This window comes from Schistocerca gregaria, chromosome 2 (genome assembly GCF_023897955.1).
Source record: "Schistocerca gregaria isolate iqSchGreg1 chromosome 2, iqSchGreg1.2, whole genome shotgun sequence".
Taxonomy (NCBI): domain Eukaryota; kingdom Metazoa; phylum Arthropoda; class Insecta; order Orthoptera; family Acrididae; genus Schistocerca; species Schistocerca gregaria.
This window is the reverse complement of record NC_064921.1, coordinates 1016165327-1016184428: the sequence shown is the minus strand read 5'-3', so window position 1 is coordinate 1016184428 and position 19102 is coordinate 1016165327. Positions and strand designations below refer to the sequence as shown.

Sequence of the window (19102 nt, the reverse complement as noted above, 5' to 3'; positions counted from 1 at the left end):
ATTCGCGCCGCCCCCATCCCGCCAGCCTACACGAGACTTTCCAGAGCACCCTGGACCACATCGAGGGACCCAGTGCACTGAAATAATAGTCATTTGCCACGTCAGATGGCTCGTTGGTCTAGGGGTATGATTCCTGCTTTGGGTGCAGGAGGTCCCGGGTTCAAATCCCGGACGAGCCCTAGCGTTTTGTGCAAACTGGTCGCACGTGAGTGGCTGAGTCGACGCAAAATGCTCGGCGTCAGTATCAAATGAAATTCATATTTGATGTGAGCAATTGACACTGATCTGACGTGTGAAGGCGATTACGAAGGTTTTTGGGTACAGATGGTAGCAGATGCATGTTAGTATGTCTTGTTTTTAATGATAAAAAAGTGTTTCCGCCCGGGATCGACACGGGGACCTTCTGCGTGTTAGGCAGACGTGATAACCGCTACACCACGGAAACTACTTGTGTGCGCCTTACATTAGAGACAACTCGTGCTGGTGTTGTCATCGTAACTAAAAAATTAAATAAATGCGCTACTTGCAGAACAAAGGTACATGCAGAAGATCCTCACATGTCGTGGGTCACTGGAGTACAATACGACATAGGCAGGAAAATACTGTTCCCGCCCGGGATCGAACCGGGGACCTTCTGCGTGTGAAGCAGACGTGATAACCGCTACACTACGGAAACTGCGAACGGGAGGAGTCCATCTCCGTTCACTCGCAATTACCTCAGCCTCTCTCCCGTCCGTGAATGCACACGCGACAGTTCTTTTGACAGCCTGGAAACCATCACAGCCAAGGGCTCAAGAAGTCTTCGGGGTGCTCGAGAAGGTGTCTGCCGTAGCACCCCTAACGAAATAGCGGCGTTTCCCGCAATCGTGATTGCAAATCATAGCAGCAAAAGCAATCACTTTCTTAGCAGCAGGGAGTGCGAGCCCAGCGGCAGCTCTACATGAAGGTACCAATAGCCCAGGAAGGCCGCCGACCGCGGGAATTCGCGCCGCCCCCATCCCGCCAGCCTACACGAGACTTTCCAGAGCACCCTGGACCACATCGAGGGACCCAGTGCACTGAAATAATAGTCATTTGCCACGTCAGATGGCTCGTTGGTCTAGGGGTATGATTCCTGCTTTGGGTGCAGGAGGTCCCGGGTTCAAATCCCGGACGAGCCCTAGCGTTTTGTGCAAACTGGTCGCACGTGAGTGGCTGAGTCGACGCAAAATGCTCGGCGTCAGTATCAAATGAAATTCATATTTGATGTGAGCAATTGACACTGATCTGACGTGTGAAGGCGATTACGAAGGTTTTTGGGTACAGATGGTAGCAGATGCATGTTAGTATGTCTTGTTTTTAATGATAAAAAAGTGTTTCCGCCCGGGATCGACACGGGGACCTTCTGCGTGTTAGGCAGACGTGATAACCGCTACACCACGGAAACTACTTGTGTGCGCCTTACATTAGAGACAACTCGTGCTGGTGTTGTCATCGTTACTAAGAAATTAAATAAATGCGCTACTTGCAGAACAAAGGTACATGCAGAAGATCCTCACATGTCGTGGCTCACTGGAGTACAATACGACATAGGCAGGAAAATACTGTTCCCGCCCGGGATCGAACCGAGGACCTTCTGCGTGTGAAGCAGACGAGATAACCGCTACACTACGGAAACTGCGGACTTCAGGAGCCCATCTCCGTTCACTCGCAATTACCTCAGCCTCTCTCCCGTCCGTGAATGCACACGCGACAGTTCTTTTGACAGCCTGGAAACCATCACAGCCAAGGGCTCAAGAAGTCTTCGGGGTGCTCGAGAAGGTGTCTGCCGTAGCACCCCTAACGAAATAGCGGCGTTTCCCGCAATCGTGATTGCAAATCATAGCAGCAAAAGCAATCACTTTCTTAGCAGCAGGGAGTGCGAGCCCAGCGGCAGCTCTACATGAAGGTACCAATAGCCCAGGAAGGCCGCCGACCGCGGGAATTCGCGCCGCCCCCATCCCGCCAGCCTACACGAGACTTTCCAGAGCACCCTGGACCACATCGAGGGACCCAGTGCACTGAAATAATAGTCATTTGCCACGTCAGATGGCTCGTTGGTCTAGGGGTATGATTCCTGCTTTGGGTGCAGGAGGTCCCGGGTTCAAATCCCGGACGAGCCCTAGCGTTTTGTGCAAACTGGTCGCACGTGAGTGGCTGAGTCGACGCAAAATGCTCGGCGTCAGTATCAAATGAAATTCATATTTGATGTGAGCAATTGACACTGATCTGACGTGTGAAGGCGATTACGAAGGTTTTTGGGTACAGATGGTAGCAGATGCATGTTAGTATGTCTTGTTTTTAATGATAAAAAAGTGTTTCCGCCCGGGATCGACATGGGGACCTTCTGCGTGTTAGGCAGACGTGATAACCGCTACACCACGGAAACTACTTGTGTGCGCCTTACATTAGAGACAACTCGTGCTGGTGTTGTCATCGTAACTAAAAAATTAAATAAATGCGCTACTTGCAGAACAAAGGTACATGCAGAAGATCCTCACATGTCGTGGCTCACTGGAGTACAATACGACATAGGCAGGAAAATACTGTTCCCGCCCGGGATCGAACCGGGGACCTTCTGCGTGTGAAGCAGTCGTGATAACCGCTACACTACGGAAACTGCGAACGGGAGGAGTCCATCTCCGTTCACTCGCAATTACCTCAGCCTCTCTCCCGTCCGTGAATGCACACGCGACAGTTCTTTTGACAGCCTGGAAACCATCACAGCCAAGGGCTCAAGAAGTCTTCGGGGTGCTCGAGAAGGTGTCTGCCGTAGCACCCCTAACGAAATAGCGGCGTTTCCCGCAATCGTGATTGCAAATCATAGCAGCAAAAGCAATCACTTTCTTAGCAGCAGGGAGTGCGAGCCCAGCGGCAGCTCTACATGAAGGTACCAATAGCCCAGGAAGGCCGCCGACCGCGGGAATTCGCGCCGCCCCCATCCCGCCAGCCTACACGAGACTTTCCAGAGCACCCTGGACCACATCGAGGGACCCAGTGCACTGAAATAATAGTCATTTGCCACGTCAGATGGCTCGTTGGTCTAGGGGTATGATTCCTGCTTTGGGTGCAGGAGGTCCCGGGTTCAAATCCCGGACGAGCCCTAGCGTTTTGTGCAAACTGGTCGCACGTGAGTGGCTGAGTCGACGCAAAATGCTCGGCGTCAGTATCAAATGAAATTCATATTTGATGTGAGCAATTGACACTGATCTGACGTGTGAAGGCGATTACGAAGGTTTTTGGGTACAGATGGTAGCAGATGCATGTTAGTATGTCTTGTTTTTAATGATAAAAAAGTGTTTCCGCCCGGGATCGACATGGGGACCTTCTGCGTGTTAGGCAGACGTGATAACCGCTACACCACGGAAACTACTTGTGTGCGCCTTACATTAGAGACAACTCGTGCTGGTGTTGTCATCGTAACTAAAAAATTAAATAAATGCGCTACTTGCAGAACAAAGGTACATGCAGAAGATCCTCACATGTCGTGGCTCACTGGAGTACAATACGACATAGGCAGGGAAAATACTGTTCCCGCCCGGGATCGAACCGGGGACCTTCTGCGTGTGAAGCAGACGTGATAACCGCTACACTACGGAAACTGCGAACGGGAGGAGTCCATCTCCGTTCACTCGCAATTACCTCAGCCTCTCTCCCGTCCGTGAATGCACACGCGACAGTTCTTTTGACAGCCTGGAAACCATCACAGCCAAGGGCTCAAGAAGTCTTCGGGGTGCTCGAGAAGGTGTCTGCCGTAGCACCCCTAACGAAATAGCGGCGTTTCCCGCAATCGTGATTGCAAATCATAGCAGCAAAAGCAATCACTTTCTTAGCAGCAGGGAGTGCGAGCCCAGCGGCAGCTCTACATGAAGGTACCAATAGCCCAGGAAGGCCGCCGACCGCGGGAATTCGCGCCGCCCCCATCCCGCCAGCCTACACGAGACTTTCCAGAGCACCCTGGACCACATCGAGGGACCCAGTGCACTGAAATAATAGTCATTTGCCACGTCAGATGGCTCGTTGGTCTAGGGGTATGATTCCTGCTTTGGGTGCAGGAGGTCCCGGGTTCAAATCCCGGACGAGCCCTAGCGTTTTGTGCAAACTGGTCGCACGTGAGTGGCTGAGTCGACGCAAAATGCTCGGCGTCAGTATCAAATGAAATTCATATTTGATGTGAGCAATTGACACTGATCTGACGTGTGAAGGCGATTACGAAGGTTTTTGGGTACAGATGGTAGCAGATGCATGTTAGTATGTCTTGTTTTTAATGATAAAAAAGTGTTTCCGCCCGGGATCGACATGGGGACCTTCTGCGTGTTAGGCAGACGTGATAACCGCTACACCACGGAAACTACTTGTGTGCGCCTTACATTAGAGACAACTCGTGCTGGTGTTGTCATCGTAACTAAAAAATTAAATAAATGCGCTACTTGCAGAACAAAGGTACATGCAGATGATCCTCACATGTCGTGGCTCACTGGAGTACAATACGACATAGGCAGGAAAATACTGTTCCCGCCCGGGATCGAACCGGGGACCTTCTGCGTGTGAAGCAGTCGTGATAACCGCTACACTACGGAAACTGCGAACGGGAGGAGTCCATCTCCGTTCACTCGCAATTACCTCAGCCTCTCTCCCGTCCGTGAATGCACACGCGACAGTTCTTTTGACAGCCTGGAAACCATCACAGCCAAGGGCTCAAGAAGTCTTCGGGGTGCTCGAGAAGGTGTCTGCCGTAGCACCCCTAACGAAATAGCGGCGTTTCCCGCAATCGTGATTGCAAATCATAGCAGCAAAAGCAATCACTTTCTTAGCAGCAGGGAGTGCGAGCCCAGCGGCAGCTCTACATGAAGGTACCAATAGCCCAGGAAGGCCGCCGACCGCGGGAATTCGCGCCGCCCCCATCCCGCCAGCCTACACGAGACTTTCCAGAGCACCCTGGACCACATCGAGGGACCCAGTGCACTGAAATAATAGTCATTTGCCACGTCAGATGGCTCGTTGGTCTAGGGGTATGATTCCTGCTTTGGGTGCAGGAGGTCCCGGGTTCAAATCCCGGACGAGCCCTAGCGTTTTGTGCAAACTGGTCGCACGTGAGTGGCTGAGTCGACGCAAAATGCTCGGCGTCAGTATCAAATGAAATTCATATTTGATGTGAGCAATTGACACTGATCTGACGTGTGAAGGCGATTACGAAGGTTTTTGGGTACAGATGGTAGCAGATGCATGTTAGTATGTCTTGTTTTTAATGATAAAAAAGTGTTTCCGCCCGGGATCGACACGGGGACCTTCTGCGTGTTAGGCAGACGTGATAACCGCTACACCACGGAAACTACTTGTGTGCGCCTTACATTAGAGACAACTCGTGCTGGTGTTGTCATCGTAACTAAAAAATTAAATAAATGCGCTACTTGCAGAACAAAGGTACATGCAGAAGATCCTCACATGTCGTGGCTCACTGGAGTACAATACGACATAGGCAGGAAAATACTGTTCCCGCCCGGGATCGAACCGGGGACCTTCTGCGTGTGAAGCAGACGTGATAACCGCTACACTACGGAAACTGCGAACGGGAGGAGTCCATCTCCGTTCACTCGCAATTACCTCAGCCTCTCTCCCGTCCGTGAATGCACACGCGACAGTTCTTTTGACAGCCTGGAAACCATCACAGCCAAGGGCTCAAGAAGTCTTCGGGGTGCTCGAGAAGGTGTCTGCCGTAGCACCCCTAACGAAATAGCGGCGTTTCCCGCAATCGTGATTGCAAATCATAGCAGCAAAAGCAATCACTTTCTTAGCAGCAGGGAGTGCGAGCCCAGCGGCAGCTCTACATGAAGGTACCAATAGCCCAGGAAGGCCGCCGACCGCGGGAATTCGCGCCGCCCCCATCCCGCCAGCCTACACGAGACTTTCCAGAGCACCCTGGACCACATCGAGGGACCCAGTGCACTGAAATAATAGTCATTTGCCACGTCAGATGGCTCGTTGGTCTAGGGGTATGATTCCTGCTTTGGGTGCAGGAGGTCCCGGGTTCAAATCCCGGACGAGCCCTAGCGTTTTGTGCAAACTGGTCGCACGTGAGTGGCTGAGTCGACGCAAAATGCTCGGCGTCAGTATCAAATGAAATTCATATTTGATGTGAGCAATTGACACTGATCTGACGTGTGAAGGCGATTACGAAGGTTTTTGGGTACAGATGGTAGCAGATGCATGTTAGTATGTCTTGTTTTTAATGATAAAAAAGTGTTTCCGCCCGGGATCGACACGGGGACCTTCTGCGTGTTAGGCAGACGTGATAACCGCTACACCACGGAAACTACTTGTGTGCGCCTTACATTAGAGACAACTCGTGCTGGTGTTGTCATCGTAACTAAAAAATTAAATAAATGCGCTACTTGCAGAACAAAGGTACATGCAGAAGATCCTCACATGTCGTGGCTCACTGGAGTACAATACGACATAGGCAGGAAAATACTGTTCCCGCCCGGGATCGAACCGGGGACCTTCTGCGTGTGAAGCAGTCGTGATAACCGCTACACTACGGAAACTGCGAACGGGAGGAGTCCATCTCCGTTCACTCGCAATTACCTCAGCCTCTCTCCCGTCCGTGAATGCACACGCGACAGTTCTTTTGACAGCCTGGAAACCATCACAGCCAAGGGCTCAAGAAGTCTTCGGGGTGCTCGAGAAGGTGTCTGCCGTAGCACCCCTAACGAAATAGCGGCGTTTCCCGCAATCGTGATTGCAAATCATAGCAGCAAAAGCAATCACTTTCTTAGCAGCAGGGAGTGCGAGCCCAGCGGCAGCTCTACATGAAGGTACCAATAGCCCAGGAAGGCCGCCGACCGCGGGAATTCGCGCCGCCCCCATCCCGCCAGCCTACACGAGACTTTCCAGAGCACCCTGGACCACATCGAGGGACCCAGTGCACTGAAATAATAGTCATTTGCCACGTCAGATGGCTCGTTGGTCTAGGGGTATGATTCCTGCTTTGGGTGCAGGAGGTCCCGGGTTCAAATCCCGGACGAGCCCTAGCGTTTTGTGCAAACTGGTCGCACGTGAGTGGCTGAGTCGACGCAAAATGCTCGGCGTCAGTATCAAATGAAATTCATATTTGATGTGAGCAATTGACACTGATCTGACGTGTGAAGGCGATTACGAAGGTTTTTGGGTACAGATGGTAGCAGATGCATGTTAGTATGTCTTGTTTTTAATGATAAAAAAGTGTTTCCGCCCGGGATCGACATGGGGACCTTCTGCGTGTTAGGCAGACGCGATAACCGCTACACCACGGAAACTACTTGTGTGCGCCTTACATTAGAGACAACTCGTGCTGGTGTTGTCATCGTAACTAAAAAATTAAATAAATGCGCTACTTGCAGAACAAAGGTACATGCAGAAGATCCTCACATGTCGTGGCTCACTGGAGTACAATACGACATAGGCAGGAAAATACTGTTCCCGCCCGGGATCGAACCGGGGACCTTCTGCGTGTGAAGCAGTCGTGATAACCGCTACACTACGGAAACTGCGAACGGGAGGAGTCCATCTCCGTTCACTCGCAATTACCTCAGCCTCTCTCCCGTCCGTGAATGCACACGCGACAGTTCTTTTGACAGCCTGGAAACCATCACAGCCAAGGGCTCAAGAAGTCTTCGGGGTGCTCGAGAAGGTGTCTGCCGTAGCACCCCTAACGAAATAGCGGCGTTTCCCGCAATCGTGATTGCAAATCATAGCAGCAAAAGCAATCACTTTCTTAGCAGCAGGGAGTGCGAGCCCAGCGGCAGCTCTACATGAAGGTACCAATAGCCCAGGAAGGCCGCCGACCGCGGGAATTCGCGCCGCCCCCATCCCGCCAGCCTACACGAGACTTTCCAGAGCACCCTGGACCACATCGAGGGACCCAGTGCACTGAAATAATAGTCATTTGCCACGTCAGATGGCTCGTTGGTCTAGGGGTATGATTCCTGCTTTGGGTGCAGGAGGTCCCGGGTTCAAATCCCGGACGAGCCCTAGCGTTTTGTGCAAACTGGTCGCACGTGAGTGGCTGAGTCGACGCAAAATGCTCGGCGTCAGTATCAAATGAAATTCATATTTGATGTGAGCAATTGACACTGATCTGACGTGTGAAGGCGATTACGAAGGTTTTTGGGTACAGATGGTAGCAGATGCATGTTAGTATGTCTTGTTTTTAATGATAAAAAAGTGTTTCCGCCCGGGATCGACATGGGGACCTTCTGCGTGTTAGGCAGACGTGATAACCGCTACACCACGGAAACTACTTGTGTGCGCCTTACATTAGAGACAACTCGTGCTGGTGTTGTCATCGTAACTAAAAAATTAAATAAATGCGCTACTTGCAGAACAAAGGTACATGCAGAAGATCCTCACATGTCGTGGCTCACTGGAGTACAATACGACATAGGCAGGAAAATACTGTTCCCTCCCGGGATCGAACCGGGGACCTTCTGCGTGTGAAGCAGACGTGATAACCGCTACACTACGGAAACTGCGAACGGGAGGAGTCCATCTCCGTTCACTCGCAATTACCTCAGCCTCTCTCCCGTCCGTGAATGCACACGCGACAGTTCTTTTGACAGCCTGGAAACCATCACAGCCAAGGGCTCAAGAAGTCTTCGGGGTGCTCGAGAAGGTGTCTGCCGTAGCACCCCTAACGAAATAGCGGCGTTTCCCGCAATCGTGATTGCAAATCATAGCAGCAAAAGCAATCACTTTCTTAGCAGCAGGGAGTGCGAGCCCAGCGGCAGCTCTACATGAAGGTACCAATAGCCCAGGAAGGCCGCCGACCGCGGGAATTCGCGCCGCCCCCATCCCGCCAGCCTACACGAGACTTTCCAGAGCACCCTGGACCACATCGAGGGACCCAGTGCACTGAAATAATAGTCATTTGCCACGTCAGATGGCTCGTTGGTCTAGGGGTATGATTCCTGCTTTGGGTGCAGGAGGTCCCGGGTTCAAATCCCGGACGAGCCCTAGCGTTTTGTGCAAACTGGTCGCACGTGAGTGGCTGAGTCGACGCAAAATGCTCGGCGTCAGTATCAAATGAAATTCATATTTGATGTGAGCAATTGACACTGATCTGACGTGTGAAGGCGATTACGAAGGTTTTTGGGTACAGATGGTAGCAGATGCATGTTAGTATGTCTTGTTTTTAATGATAAAAAAGTGTTTCCGCCCGGGATCGACATGGGGACCTTCTGCGTGTTAGGCAGACGTGATAACCGCTACACCACGGAAACTACTTGTGTGCGCCTTACATTAGAGACAACTCGTGCTGGTGTTGTCATCGTAACTAAAAAATTAAATAAATGCGCTACTTGCAGAACAAAGGTACATGCAGAAGATCCTCACATGTCGTGGCTCACTGGAGTACAATACGACATAGGCAGGAAAATACTGTTCCCGCCCGGGATCGAACCGGGGACCTTCTGCGTGTGAAGCAGTCGTGATAACCGCTACACTACGGAAACTGCGAACGGGAGGAGTCCATCTCCGTTCACTCGCAATTACCTCAGCCTCTCTCCCGTCCGTGAATGCACACGCGACAGTTCTTTTGACAGCCTGGAAACCATCACAGCCAAGGGCTCAAGAAGTCTTCGGGGTGCTCGAGAAGGTGTCTGCCGTAGCACCCCTAACGAAATAGCGGCGTTTCCCGCAATCGTGATTGCAAATCATAGCAGCAAAAGCAATCACTTTCTTAGCAGCAGGGAGTGCGAGCCCAGCGGCAGCTCTACATGAAGGTACCAATAGCCCAGGAAGGCCGCCGACCGCGGGAATTCGCGCCGCCCCCATCCCGCCAGCCTACACGAGACTTTCCAGAGCACCCTGGACCACATCGAGGGACCCAGTGCACTGAAATAATAGTCATTTGCCACGTCAGATGGCTCGTTGGTCTAGGGGTATGATTCCTGCTTTGGGTGCAGGAGGTCCCGGGTTCAAATCCCGGACGAGCCCTAGCGTTTTGTGCAAACTGGTCGCACGTGAGTGGCTGAGTCGACGCAAAATGCTCGGCGTCAGTATCAAATGAAATTCATATTTGATGTGAGCAATTGACACTGATCTGACGTGTGAAGGCGATTACGAAGGTTTTTGGGTACAGATGGTAGCAGATGCATGTTAGTATGTCTTGTTTTTAATGATAAAAAAGTGTTTCCGCCCGGGATCGACACGGGGACCTTCTGCGTGTTAGGCAGACGTGATAACCGCTACACCACGGAAACTACTTGTGTGCGCCTTACATTAGAGACAACTCGTGCTGGTGTTGTCATCGTAAATAAAAAATTAAATAAATGCGCTACTTGCAGAACAAAGGTACATGCAGAAGATCCTCACATGTCGTGGCTCACTGGAGTACAATACGACATAGGCAGGAAAATACTGTTCCCGCCCGGGATCGAACCGGGGACCTTCTGCGTGTGAAGCAGACGTGATAACCGCTACACTACGGAAAGTGCGAACGGGAGGAGTCCATCTCCGTTCACTCGCAATTACCTCAGCCTCTCTCCCGTCCGTGAATGCACACGCGACAGTTCTTTTGACAGCCTGGAAACCATCACAGCCAAGGGCTCAAGAAGTCTTCGGGGTGCTCGAGAAGGTGTCTGCCGTAGCACCCCTAACGAAATAGCGGCGTTTCCCGCAATCGTGATTGCAAATCATAGCAGCAAAAGCAATCACTTTCTTAGCAGCAGGGAGTGCGAGCCCAGCGGCAGCTCTACATGAAGGTACCAATAGCCCAGGAAGGCCGCCGACCGCGGGAATTCGCGCCGCCCCCATCCCGCCAGCCTACACGAGACTTTCCAGAGCACCCTGGACCACATCGAGGGACCCAGTGCACTGAAATAATAGTCATTTGCCACGTCAGATGGCTCGTTGGTCTAGGGGTATGATTCCTGCTTTGGGTGCAGGAGGTCCCGGGTTCAAATCCCGGACGAGCCCTAGCGTTTTGTGCAAACTGGTCGCACGTGAGTGGCTGAGTCGACGCAAAATGCTCGGCGTCAGTATCAAATGAAATTCATATTTGATGTGAGCAATTGACACTGATCTGACGTGTGAAGGCGATTACGAAGGTTTTTGGGTACAGATGGTAGCAGATGCATGTTAGTATGTCTTGTTTTTAATGATAAAAAAGTGTTTCCGCCCGGGATCGACACGGGGACCTTCTGCGTGTTAGGCAGACGTGATAACCGCTACACCACGGAAACTACTTGTGTGCGCCTTACATTAGAGACAACTCGTGCTGGTGTTGTCATCGTTACTAAGAAATTAAATAAATGCGCTACTTGCAGAACAAAGGTACATGCAGAAGATCCTCACATGTCGTGGCTCACTGGAGTACAATACGACATAGGCAGGAAAATACTGTTCCCGCCCGGGATCGAACCGAGGACCTTCTGCGTGTGAAGCAGACGAGATAACCGCTACACTACGGGAACTGCGAACGGGAGGAGTCCATCTCCGTTCACTCGCAATTACCTCAGCCTCTCTCCCGTCCGTGAATGCACACGCGACAGTTCTTTTGACAGCCTGGAAACCATCACAGCCAAGGGCTCAAGAAGTCTTCGGGGTGCTCGAGAAGGTGTCTGCCGTAGCACCCCTAACGAAATAGCGGCGTTTCCCGCAGTCGTGATTGCAAATCATAGCAGCAAAAGCAATCACTTTCTTAGCAGCAGGGAGTGCGAGCCCAGCGGCAGCTCTACATGAAGGTACCAATAGCCCAGGAAGGCCGCCGACCGCGGGAATTCGCGCCGCCCCCATCCCGCCAGCCTACACGAGACTTTCCAGAGCACCCTGGACCACATCGAGGGACCCAGTGCACTGAAATAATAGTCATTTGCCACGTCAGATGGCTCGTTGGTCTAGGGGTATGATTCCTGCTTTGGGTGCAGGCGGTCCCGGGTTCAAATCCCGGACGAGCCCTAGCGTTTTGTGCAAACTGGTCGCACGTGAGTGGCCGAGTCGACGCAAAATGCTCGGCGTCAGTATCAAATGAAATTCATATTTGATGTGAGCAATTGACACTGATCTGACGTGTGAAGGCGATTACGAAGGTTTTTGGGTACAGATGGTAGCAGATGCATGTTAGTATGTCTTGTTTTTAATGATAAAAAAGTGTTTCCGCCCGGGATCGACACGGGGACCTTCTGCGTGTTAGGCAGACGTGATAACCGCTACACCACGGAAACTACTTGTGTGCGCCTTACATTAGAGACAACTCGTGCTGGTGTTGTCATCGTTACTAAGAAATTAAATAAATGCGCTACTTGCAGAACAAAGGTACATGCAGAAGATCCTCACATGTCGTGGCTCACTGGAGTACAATACGACATAGGCAGGAAAATACTGTTCCCGCCCGGGATCGAACCGAGGACCTTCTGCGTGTGAAGCAGACGAGATAACCGCTACACTACGGAAACTGCGGACTTCAGGAGCCCATCTCCGTTCACTCGCAATTACCTCAGCCTCTCTCCCGTCCGTGAATGCACACGCGACAGTTCTTTTGACAGCCTGGAAACCATCACAGCCAAGGGCTCAAGAAGTCTTCGGGGTGCTCGAGAAGGTGTCTGCCGTAGCACCCCTAACGAAATAGCGGCGTTTCCCGCAATCGTGATTGCAAATCATAGCAGCAAAAGCAATCACTTTCTTAGCAGCAGGGAGTGCGAGCCCAGCGGCAGCTCTACATGAAGGTACCAATAGCCCAGGAAGGCCGCCGACCGCGGGAATTCGCGCCGCCCCCATCCCGCCAGCCTACACGAGACTTTCCAGAGCACCCTGGACCACATCGAGGGACCCAGTGCACTGAAATAATAGTCATTTGCCACGTCAGATGGCTCGTTGGTCTAGGGGTATGATTCCTGCTTTGGGTGCAGGAGGTCCCGGGTTCAAATCCCGGACGAGCCCTAGCGTTTTGTGCAAACTGGTCGCACGTGAGTGGCTGAGTCGACGCAAAATGCTCGGCGTCAGTATCAAATGAAATTCATATTTGATGTGAGCAATTGACACTGATCTGACGTGTGAAGGCGATTACGAAGGTTTTTGGGTACAGATGGTAGCAGATGCATGTTAGTATGTCTTGTTTTTAATGATAAAAAAGTGTTTCCGCCCGGGATCGACACGGGGACCTTCTGCGTGTTAGGCAGACGTGATAACCGCTACACCACGGAAACTACTTGTGTGCGCCTTACATTAGAGACAACTCGTGCTGGTGTTGTCATCGTAACTAAAAAATTAAATAAATGCGCTACTTGCAGAACAAAGGTACATGCAGAAGATCCTCACATGTCGTGGCTCACTGGAGTACAATACGACATAGGCAGGAAAATACTGTTCCCGCCCGGGATCGAACCGGGGACCTTCTGCGTGTGAAGCAGACGTGATAACCGCTACACTACGGAAACTGCGAACGGGAGGAGTCCATCTCCGTTCACTCGCAATTACCTCAGCCTCTCTCCCGTCCGTGAATGCACACGCGACAGTTCTTTTGACAGCCTGGAAACCATCACAGCCAAGGGCTCAAGAAGTCTTCGGGGTGCTCGAGAAGGTGTCTGCCGTAGCACCCCTAACGAAATAGCGGCGTTTCCCGCAGTCGTGATTGCAAATCATAGCAGCAAAAGCAATCACTTTCTTAGCAGCAGGGAGTGCGAGCCCAGCGGCAGCTCTACATGAAGGTACCAATAGCCCAGGAAGGCCGCCGACCGCGGGAATTCGCGCCGCCCCCATCCCGCCAGCCTACACGAGACTTTCCAGAGCACCCTGGACCACATCGAGGGACCCAGTGCACTGAAATAATAGTCATTTGCCACGTCAGATGGCTCGTTGGTCTAGGGGTATGATTCCTGCTTTGGGTGCGGGCGGTCCCGGGTTCAAATCCCGGACGAGCCCTAGCGTTTTGTGCAAACTGGTCGCACGTGAGTGGCCGAGTCGACGCAAAATGCTCGGCGTCAGTATCAAATGAAATTCATATTTGATGTGAGCAATTGACACTGATCTGACGTGTGAAGGCGATTACGAAGGTTTTTGGGTACAGATGGTAGCAGATGCATGTTAGTATGTCTTGTTTTTAATGATAAAAAAGTGTTTCCGCCCGGGATCGACACGGGGACCTTCTGCGTGTTAGGCAGACGTGATAACCGCTACACCACGGAAACTACTTGTGTGCGCCTTACATTAGAGACAACTCGTGCTGGTGTTGTCATCGTTACTAAGAAATTAAATAAATGCGCTACTTGCAGAACAAAGGTACATGCAGAAGATCCTCACATGTCGTGGCTCACTGGAGTACAATACGACATAGGCAGGAAAATACTGTTCCCGCCCGGGATCGAACCGTGGACCTTCTGCGTGTGAAGCACACGAGATAACCGCTACACTACGGAAACTGCGGACTTCAGGAGCCCATCTCCGTTCACTCGCAATTACCTCAGCCTCTCTCCCGTCCGTGAATGCACACGCGACAGTTCTTTTGACAGCCTGGAAACCATCACAGCCAAGGGCTCAAGAAGTCTTCGGGGTGCTCGAGAAGGTGTCTGCCGTAGCACCCCTAACGAAATAGCGGCGTTTCCCGCAGTCGTGATTGCAAATCATAGCAGCAAAAGCAATCACTTTCTTAGCAGCAGGGAGTGCGAGCCCAGCGGCAGCTCTACATGAAGGTACCAATAGCCCAGGAAGGCCGCCGACCGCGGGAATTCGCGCCGCCCCCATCCCGCCAGCCTACACGAGACTTTCCAGAGCACCCTGGACCACATCGAGGGACCCAGTGCACTGAAATAATAGTCATTTGCCACGTCAGATGGCTCGTTGGTCTAGGGGTATGATTCCTGCTTTGGGTGCAGGCGGTCCCGGGTTCAAATCCCGGACGAGCCCTAGCGTTTTGTGCAAACTGGTCGCACGTGAGTGGCCGAGTCGACGCAAAATGCTCGGCGTCAGTATCAAATGAAATTCATATTTGATGTGAGCAATTGACACTGATCTGACGTGTGAAGGCGATTACGAAGGTTTTTGGGTACAGATGGTAGCAGATGCATGTTAGTATGTCTTGTTTTTAATGATAAAAAAGTGTTTCCGCCCGGGATCGACACGGGGACCTTCTGCGTGTTAGGCAGACGTGATAACCGCTACACCACGGAAACTACTTGTGTGCGCCTTACATTAGAGACAACTCGTGCTGGTGTTGTCATCGTTACAAAGAAATTAAATAAATGCGCTACTTGCAGAACAAAGGTACATGCAGAAGATCCTCACATGTCGTGGCTCACTGGAGTACAATACGACATAGGCAGGAAAATACTGTTCCCGCCCGGGATCGAACCGAGGACCTTCTGCGTGTGAAGCAGACGAGATAACCGCTACACTACGGAAACTGCGGACTTCAGGAGCCCATCTCCGTTCACTCGCAATTACCTCAGCCTCTCTCCCGTCCGTGAATGCACACGCGACAGTTCTTTTGACAGCCTGGAAACCATCACAGCCAAGGGCTCAAGAAGTCTTCGGGGTGCTCGAGAAGGTGTCTGCCGTAGCACCCCTAACGAAATAGCGGCGTTTCCCGCAGTCGTGATTGCAAATCATAGCAGCAAAAGCAATCACTTTCTTAGCAGCAGGGAGTGCGAGCCCAGCGGCAGCTCTACATGAAGGTACCAATAGCCCAGGAAGGCCGCCGACCGCGGGAATTCGCGCCGCCCCCATCCCGCCAGCCTACACGAGACTTTCCAGAGCACCCTGGACCACATCGAGGGACCCAGTGCACTGAAATAATAGTCATTTGCCACGTCAGATGGCTCGTTGGTCTAGGGGTATGATTCCTGCTTTGGGTGCAGGCGGTCCCGGGTTCAAATCCCGGACAAGCCCTAGCGTTTTGTGCAAACTGGTCGCACGTGAGTGGCCGAGTCGACGCAAAATGCTCGGCGTCAGTATCAAATGAAATTCATATTTGATGTGAGCAATTGACACTGATCTGACGTGTGAAGGCGATTACGAAGGTTTTTGGGTACAGATGGTAGCAGATGCATGTTAGTATGTCTTGTTTTTAATGATAAAAAAGTGTTTCCGCCCGGGATCGACACGGGGACCTTCTGCGTGTTAGGCAGACGTGATAACCGCTACACCACGGAAACTACTTGTGTGCGCCTTACATTAGAGACAACTCGTGCTGGTGTTGTCATCGTTACTAAGAAATTAAATAAATGCGCTACTTGCAGAACAAAGGTACATGCAGAAGATCCTCACATGTCGTGGCTCACTGGAGTACAATACGACATAGGCAGGAAAATACTGTTCCCGCCCGGGATCGAACCGAGGACCTTCTGCGTGTGAAGCACACGAGATAACCGCTACACTACGGAAACTGCGAACGGGAGGAGTCCATCTCCGTTCACTCGCAATTACCTCAGCCTCTCTCCCGTCCGTGAATGCACACGCGACAGTTCTTTTGACAGCCTGGAAACCATCACAGCCAAGGGCTCAAGAAGTCTTCGGGGTGCTCGAGAAGGTGTCTGCCGTAGCACCCCTAACGAAATAGCGGCGTTTCCCGCAGTCGTGATTGCAAATCATAGCAGCAAAAGCAATCACTTTCTTAGCAGCAGGGAGTGCGAGCCCAGCGGCAGCTCTACATGAAGGTACCAATAGCCCAGGAAGGCCGCCGACCGCGGGAATTCGCGCCGCCCCCATCCCGCCAGCCTACACGAGACTTTCCAGAGCACCCTGGACCACATCGAGGGACCCAGTGCACTGAAATAATAGTCATTTGCCACGTCAGATGGCTCGTTGGTCTAGGGGTATGATTCCTGCTTTGGGTGCAGGCGGTCCCGGGTTCAAATCCCGGACGAGCCCTAGCGTTTTGTGCAAACTGGTCGCACGTGAGTGGCCGAGTCGACGCAAAATGCTCGGCGTCAGTATCAAATGAAATTCATATTTGATGTGAGCAATTGACACTGATCTGACGTGTGAAGGCGATTACGAAGGTTTTTGGGTACAGATGGTAGCAGATGCATGTTAGTATGTCTTGTTTTTAATGATAAAAAAGTGTTTCCGCCCGGGATCGACACGGGGACCTTCTGCGTGTTAGGCAGACGTGATAACCGCTACACCACGGAAACTACTTGTGTGCGCCTTACATTAGAGACAACTCGTGCTGGTGTTGTCATCGTTACTAAGAAATTAAATAAATGCGCTACTTGCAGAACAAAGGTACATGCAGAAGATCCTCACATGTCGTGGCTCACTGGAGTACAATACGACATAGGCAGGAAAATACTGTTCCCGCCCGGGATCGAACCGAGGACCTTCTGCGTGTGAAGCACACGAGATAACCGCTACACTACGGAAACTGCGAACGGGAGGAGTCCATCTCCGTTCACTCGCAATTACCTCAGCCTCTCTCCCGTCCGTGAATGCACACGCGACAGTTCTTTTGACAGCCTGGAAACCATCACAGCCAAGGGCTCAAGAAGTCTTCGGGGTGCTCGAGAAGGTGTCTGCCGTAGCACCCCTAACGAAATAGCGGCGTTTCCCGCAGTCGTGATTGCAAATCATAGCAGCAAAAGCAATCACTTTCTTAGCAGCAGGGAGTGCGAGCCCAGCGGCAGCTCTACATGAAGGTACCAATAGCCCAGGAAGGCCGCCGACCGCGGGAATTCGCGCCGCCCCCATCCCGCCAGCCTACACGAGACTTTCCAGAGCACCCTGGACCACATCGAGGGACCCAGTGCACTGAAATAATAGTCATTTGCCACGTCAGATGGCTCGTTGGTCTAGGGGTATGATTCCTGCTTTGGGTGCAGGCGGTCCCGGGTTCAAATCCCGGACGAGCCCTAGCGTTTTGTGCAAACTGGTCGCACGTGAGTGGCCGAGTCGACGCAAAATGCTCGGCGTCAGTATCAAATGAAATTCATATTTGATGTGAGCAATTGACACTGATCTGACGTGTGAAGGCGATTACGAAGGTTTTTGGGTACAGATGGTAGCAGATGCATGTTAGTATGTCTTGTTTTTAATGATAAAAAAGTGTTTCCGCCCGGGATCGACACGGGGACCTTCTGCGTGTTAGGCAGACGTGATAACCGCTACACCACGGAAACTACTTGTGTGCGCCTTACATTAGAGACAACTCGTGCTGGTGTTGTCATCGTTACTAAGAAATTAAATAAATGCGCTACTTGCAGAACAAAGGTACATGCAGAAGATCCTCACATGTCGTGGCTCACTGGAGTACAATACGACATAGGCAGGAAAATACTGTTCCCGCCCGGGATCGAACCGAGGACCTTCTGCGTGTGAAGCAGACGAGATAACCGCTACACTACGGAAACTGCGGACTTCAGGAGCCCATCTCCGTTCACTCGCAATTACCTCAGCCTCTCTCCCGTCCGTGAATGCACACGCGACAGTTCTTTTGACAGCCTGGAAACCATCACAGCCAAGGGCTCAAGAAGTCTTCGGGGTGCTCGAGAAGGTGTCTGCCGTAGCACCCCTAACGAAATAGCGGCGTTTCCCGCAGTCGTGATTGCAAATCATAGCAGCAAAAGCAATCACTTTCTTAGCAGCAGGGAGTGCGAGCCCAGCGGCAGCTCTACATGAAGGTACCAATAGCCCAGGAAGGCCGCCGACCGCGGGAATTCGCGCCGCCCCCATCCCGCCAGCCTACACGAGACTTTCCAGAGCACCCTGGACCACATCGAGGGACCCAGTGCACTGAAATAATAGTCATTTGCCACGTCAGATGGCTCGTTGGTCTAGGGGTATGATTCCTGCTTTGGGTGCGGGCGGTCCCGGGTTCAAATCCCGGACGAGCCCTAGCGTTTTGTGCAAACTGGTCGCACGTGAGTGGCCGAGTCGACGCAAAATGCTCGGCGTCAGTATCAAATGAAATTCATATTTGATGTGAGCAATTGACACTGATCTGACGTGTGAAGGCGATTACGAAGGTTTTTGGGTACAGATGGTAGCAGATGCATGTTAGTATGTCTTGTTTTTAATGATAAAAAAGTGTTTCCGCCCGGGATCGACACGGGGACCTTCTGCGTGTTAGGCAGACGTGATAACCGCTACACCACGGAAACTACTTGTGTGCGCCTTA

General features: G+C 51.9%; 52 non-coding genes across 52 annotated transcripts; 20 read left to right on the top strand and 32 right to left on the bottom strand.

Moving 5' to 3' along the window:
* The first annotated feature begins 107 nt into the window (after nt 1-107).
* On the top strand, nt 108-179 carry Trnap-ugg (transfer RNA proline (anticodon UGG)). The gene has a single exon. It is a non-coding gene; the product is annotated as a tRNA-Pro (tRNA).
* A 193-nt stretch (nt 180-372) lies between these two features.
* Trnav-aac (transfer RNA valine (anticodon AAC)) lies at nt 373-445 on the bottom strand. The gene has a single exon. It is a non-coding gene; the product is annotated as a tRNA-Val (tRNA).
* Nucleotides 446-603: 158 nt separating this feature from the next.
* Nucleotides 604-676, bottom strand: Trnav-cac (transfer RNA valine (anticodon CAC)). The gene has a single exon. It is a non-coding gene; the product is annotated as a tRNA-Val (tRNA).
* A 412-nt stretch (nt 677-1088) lies between these two features.
* Trnap-ugg (transfer RNA proline (anticodon UGG)) lies at nt 1089-1160 on the top strand. The gene has a single exon. It is a non-coding gene; the product is annotated as a tRNA-Pro (tRNA).
* A 193-nt stretch (nt 1161-1353) lies between these two features.
* On the bottom strand, nt 1354-1426 carry Trnav-aac (transfer RNA valine (anticodon AAC)). The gene has a single exon. It is a non-coding gene; the product is annotated as a tRNA-Val (tRNA).
* A 158-nt stretch (nt 1427-1584) lies between these two features.
* On the bottom strand, nt 1585-1657 carry Trnav-cac (transfer RNA valine (anticodon CAC)). Its single transcript has one exon. It is a non-coding gene; the product is annotated as a tRNA-Val (tRNA).
* Nucleotides 1658-2069: 412 nt separating this feature from the next.
* Nucleotides 2070-2141, top strand: Trnap-ugg (transfer RNA proline (anticodon UGG)). Its single transcript has one exon. It is a non-coding gene; the product is annotated as a tRNA-Pro (tRNA).
* A 424-nt stretch (nt 2142-2565) lies between these two features.
* On the bottom strand, nt 2566-2638 carry Trnav-cac (transfer RNA valine (anticodon CAC)). The gene has a single exon. It is a non-coding gene; the product is annotated as a tRNA-Val (tRNA).
* Nucleotides 2639-3050: 412 nt separating this feature from the next.
* On the top strand, nt 3051-3122 carry Trnap-ugg (transfer RNA proline (anticodon UGG)). Its single transcript has one exon. It is a non-coding gene; the product is annotated as a tRNA-Pro (tRNA).
* Nucleotides 3123-3547: 425 nt separating this feature from the next.
* Nucleotides 3548-3620, bottom strand: Trnav-cac (transfer RNA valine (anticodon CAC)). Its single transcript has one exon. It is a non-coding gene; the product is annotated as a tRNA-Val (tRNA).
* A 412-nt stretch (nt 3621-4032) lies between these two features.
* On the top strand, nt 4033-4104 carry Trnap-ugg (transfer RNA proline (anticodon UGG)). The gene has a single exon. It is a non-coding gene; the product is annotated as a tRNA-Pro (tRNA).
* A 424-nt stretch (nt 4105-4528) lies between these two features.
* On the bottom strand, nt 4529-4601 carry Trnav-cac (transfer RNA valine (anticodon CAC)). The gene has a single exon. It is a non-coding gene; the product is annotated as a tRNA-Val (tRNA).
* Nucleotides 4602-5013: 412 nt separating this feature from the next.
* Trnap-ugg (transfer RNA proline (anticodon UGG)) lies at nt 5014-5085 on the top strand. The gene has a single exon. It is a non-coding gene; the product is annotated as a tRNA-Pro (tRNA).
* A 193-nt stretch (nt 5086-5278) lies between these two features.
* On the bottom strand, nt 5279-5351 carry Trnav-aac (transfer RNA valine (anticodon AAC)). Its single transcript has one exon. It is a non-coding gene; the product is annotated as a tRNA-Val (tRNA).
* Nucleotides 5352-5509: 158 nt separating this feature from the next.
* Trnav-cac (transfer RNA valine (anticodon CAC)) lies at nt 5510-5582 on the bottom strand. The gene has a single exon. It is a non-coding gene; the product is annotated as a tRNA-Val (tRNA).
* A 412-nt stretch (nt 5583-5994) lies between these two features.
* Trnap-ugg (transfer RNA proline (anticodon UGG)) lies at nt 5995-6066 on the top strand. The gene has a single exon. It is a non-coding gene; the product is annotated as a tRNA-Pro (tRNA).
* Nucleotides 6067-6259: 193 nt separating this feature from the next.
* On the bottom strand, nt 6260-6332 carry Trnav-aac (transfer RNA valine (anticodon AAC)). Its single transcript has one exon. It is a non-coding gene; the product is annotated as a tRNA-Val (tRNA).
* A 158-nt stretch (nt 6333-6490) lies between these two features.
* On the bottom strand, nt 6491-6563 carry Trnav-cac (transfer RNA valine (anticodon CAC)). The gene has a single exon. It is a non-coding gene; the product is annotated as a tRNA-Val (tRNA).
* A 412-nt stretch (nt 6564-6975) lies between these two features.
* On the top strand, nt 6976-7047 carry Trnap-ugg (transfer RNA proline (anticodon UGG)). The gene has a single exon. It is a non-coding gene; the product is annotated as a tRNA-Pro (tRNA).
* A 424-nt stretch (nt 7048-7471) lies between these two features.
* Trnav-cac (transfer RNA valine (anticodon CAC)) lies at nt 7472-7544 on the bottom strand. The gene has a single exon. It is a non-coding gene; the product is annotated as a tRNA-Val (tRNA).
* Nucleotides 7545-7956: 412 nt separating this feature from the next.
* On the top strand, nt 7957-8028 carry Trnap-ugg (transfer RNA proline (anticodon UGG)). Its single transcript has one exon. It is a non-coding gene; the product is annotated as a tRNA-Pro (tRNA).
* A 424-nt stretch (nt 8029-8452) lies between these two features.
* On the bottom strand, nt 8453-8525 carry Trnav-cac (transfer RNA valine (anticodon CAC)). The gene has a single exon. It is a non-coding gene; the product is annotated as a tRNA-Val (tRNA).
* A 412-nt stretch (nt 8526-8937) lies between these two features.
* On the top strand, nt 8938-9009 carry Trnap-ugg (transfer RNA proline (anticodon UGG)). The gene has a single exon. It is a non-coding gene; the product is annotated as a tRNA-Pro (tRNA).
* A 424-nt stretch (nt 9010-9433) lies between these two features.
* On the bottom strand, nt 9434-9506 carry Trnav-cac (transfer RNA valine (anticodon CAC)). The gene has a single exon. It is a non-coding gene; the product is annotated as a tRNA-Val (tRNA).
* Nucleotides 9507-9918: 412 nt separating this feature from the next.
* On the top strand, nt 9919-9990 carry Trnap-ugg (transfer RNA proline (anticodon UGG)). The gene has a single exon. It is a non-coding gene; the product is annotated as a tRNA-Pro (tRNA).
* A 193-nt stretch (nt 9991-10183) lies between these two features.
* Nucleotides 10184-10256, bottom strand: Trnav-aac (transfer RNA valine (anticodon AAC)). Its single transcript has one exon. It is a non-coding gene; the product is annotated as a tRNA-Val (tRNA).
* Nucleotides 10257-10414: 158 nt separating this feature from the next.
* On the bottom strand, nt 10415-10494 carry Trnav-cac (transfer RNA valine (anticodon CAC)). Its single transcript has one exon. It is a non-coding gene; the product is annotated as a tRNA-Val (tRNA).
* A 405-nt stretch (nt 10495-10899) lies between these two features.
* Nucleotides 10900-10971, top strand: Trnap-ugg (transfer RNA proline (anticodon UGG)). The gene has a single exon. It is a non-coding gene; the product is annotated as a tRNA-Pro (tRNA).
* A 193-nt stretch (nt 10972-11164) lies between these two features.
* Trnav-aac (transfer RNA valine (anticodon AAC)) lies at nt 11165-11237 on the bottom strand. The gene has a single exon. It is a non-coding gene; the product is annotated as a tRNA-Val (tRNA).
* Nucleotides 11238-11395: 158 nt separating this feature from the next.
* On the bottom strand, nt 11396-11468 carry Trnav-cac (transfer RNA valine (anticodon CAC)). Its single transcript has one exon. It is a non-coding gene; the product is annotated as a tRNA-Val (tRNA).
* A 412-nt stretch (nt 11469-11880) lies between these two features.
* Trnap-ugg (transfer RNA proline (anticodon UGG)) lies at nt 11881-11952 on the top strand. The gene has a single exon. It is a non-coding gene; the product is annotated as a tRNA-Pro (tRNA).
* A 193-nt stretch (nt 11953-12145) lies between these two features.
* On the bottom strand, nt 12146-12218 carry Trnav-aac (transfer RNA valine (anticodon AAC)). Its single transcript has one exon. It is a non-coding gene; the product is annotated as a tRNA-Val (tRNA).
* A 158-nt stretch (nt 12219-12376) lies between these two features.
* Nucleotides 12377-12449, bottom strand: Trnav-cac (transfer RNA valine (anticodon CAC)). The gene has a single exon. It is a non-coding gene; the product is annotated as a tRNA-Val (tRNA).
* Nucleotides 12450-12861: 412 nt separating this feature from the next.
* Trnap-ugg (transfer RNA proline (anticodon UGG)) lies at nt 12862-12933 on the top strand. The gene has a single exon. It is a non-coding gene; the product is annotated as a tRNA-Pro (tRNA).
* A 193-nt stretch (nt 12934-13126) lies between these two features.
* Trnav-aac (transfer RNA valine (anticodon AAC)) lies at nt 13127-13199 on the bottom strand. The gene has a single exon. It is a non-coding gene; the product is annotated as a tRNA-Val (tRNA).
* A 158-nt stretch (nt 13200-13357) lies between these two features.
* Trnav-cac (transfer RNA valine (anticodon CAC)) lies at nt 13358-13430 on the bottom strand. The gene has a single exon. It is a non-coding gene; the product is annotated as a tRNA-Val (tRNA).
* A 412-nt stretch (nt 13431-13842) lies between these two features.
* On the top strand, nt 13843-13914 carry Trnap-ugg (transfer RNA proline (anticodon UGG)). Its single transcript has one exon. It is a non-coding gene; the product is annotated as a tRNA-Pro (tRNA).
* Nucleotides 13915-14107: 193 nt separating this feature from the next.
* On the bottom strand, nt 14108-14180 carry Trnav-aac (transfer RNA valine (anticodon AAC)). The gene has a single exon. It is a non-coding gene; the product is annotated as a tRNA-Val (tRNA).
* A 643-nt stretch (nt 14181-14823) lies between these two features.
* Nucleotides 14824-14895, top strand: Trnap-ugg (transfer RNA proline (anticodon UGG)). Its single transcript has one exon. It is a non-coding gene; the product is annotated as a tRNA-Pro (tRNA).
* A 193-nt stretch (nt 14896-15088) lies between these two features.
* Trnav-aac (transfer RNA valine (anticodon AAC)) lies at nt 15089-15161 on the bottom strand. Its single transcript has one exon. It is a non-coding gene; the product is annotated as a tRNA-Val (tRNA).
* Nucleotides 15162-15319: 158 nt separating this feature from the next.
* Nucleotides 15320-15392, bottom strand: Trnav-cac (transfer RNA valine (anticodon CAC)). The gene has a single exon. It is a non-coding gene; the product is annotated as a tRNA-Val (tRNA).
* A 412-nt stretch (nt 15393-15804) lies between these two features.
* On the top strand, nt 15805-15876 carry Trnap-ugg (transfer RNA proline (anticodon UGG)). Its single transcript has one exon. It is a non-coding gene; the product is annotated as a tRNA-Pro (tRNA).
* Nucleotides 15877-16069: 193 nt separating this feature from the next.
* Nucleotides 16070-16142, bottom strand: Trnav-aac (transfer RNA valine (anticodon AAC)). The gene has a single exon. It is a non-coding gene; the product is annotated as a tRNA-Val (tRNA).
* Nucleotides 16143-16300: 158 nt separating this feature from the next.
* On the bottom strand, nt 16301-16373 carry Trnav-cac (transfer RNA valine (anticodon CAC)). Its single transcript has one exon. It is a non-coding gene; the product is annotated as a tRNA-Val (tRNA).
* Nucleotides 16374-16785: 412 nt separating this feature from the next.
* Trnap-ugg (transfer RNA proline (anticodon UGG)) lies at nt 16786-16857 on the top strand. The gene has a single exon. It is a non-coding gene; the product is annotated as a tRNA-Pro (tRNA).
* Nucleotides 16858-17050: 193 nt separating this feature from the next.
* Trnav-aac (transfer RNA valine (anticodon AAC)) lies at nt 17051-17123 on the bottom strand. The gene has a single exon. It is a non-coding gene; the product is annotated as a tRNA-Val (tRNA).
* A 158-nt stretch (nt 17124-17281) lies between these two features.
* On the bottom strand, nt 17282-17354 carry Trnav-cac (transfer RNA valine (anticodon CAC)). Its single transcript has one exon. It is a non-coding gene; the product is annotated as a tRNA-Val (tRNA).
* A 412-nt stretch (nt 17355-17766) lies between these two features.
* Nucleotides 17767-17838, top strand: Trnap-ugg (transfer RNA proline (anticodon UGG)). Its single transcript has one exon. It is a non-coding gene; the product is annotated as a tRNA-Pro (tRNA).
* Nucleotides 17839-18031: 193 nt separating this feature from the next.
* Nucleotides 18032-18104, bottom strand: Trnav-aac (transfer RNA valine (anticodon AAC)). The gene has a single exon. It is a non-coding gene; the product is annotated as a tRNA-Val (tRNA).
* A 158-nt stretch (nt 18105-18262) lies between these two features.
* Nucleotides 18263-18335, bottom strand: Trnav-cac (transfer RNA valine (anticodon CAC)). The gene has a single exon. It is a non-coding gene; the product is annotated as a tRNA-Val (tRNA).
* Nucleotides 18336-18747: 412 nt separating this feature from the next.
* On the top strand, nt 18748-18819 carry Trnap-ugg (transfer RNA proline (anticodon UGG)). The gene has a single exon. It is a non-coding gene; the product is annotated as a tRNA-Pro (tRNA).
* Nucleotides 18820-19012: 193 nt separating this feature from the next.
* On the bottom strand, nt 19013-19085 carry Trnav-aac (transfer RNA valine (anticodon AAC)). Its single transcript has one exon. It is a non-coding gene; the product is annotated as a tRNA-Val (tRNA).
* Between the last annotated feature and the right edge of the window lie 17 nt (nt 19086-19102).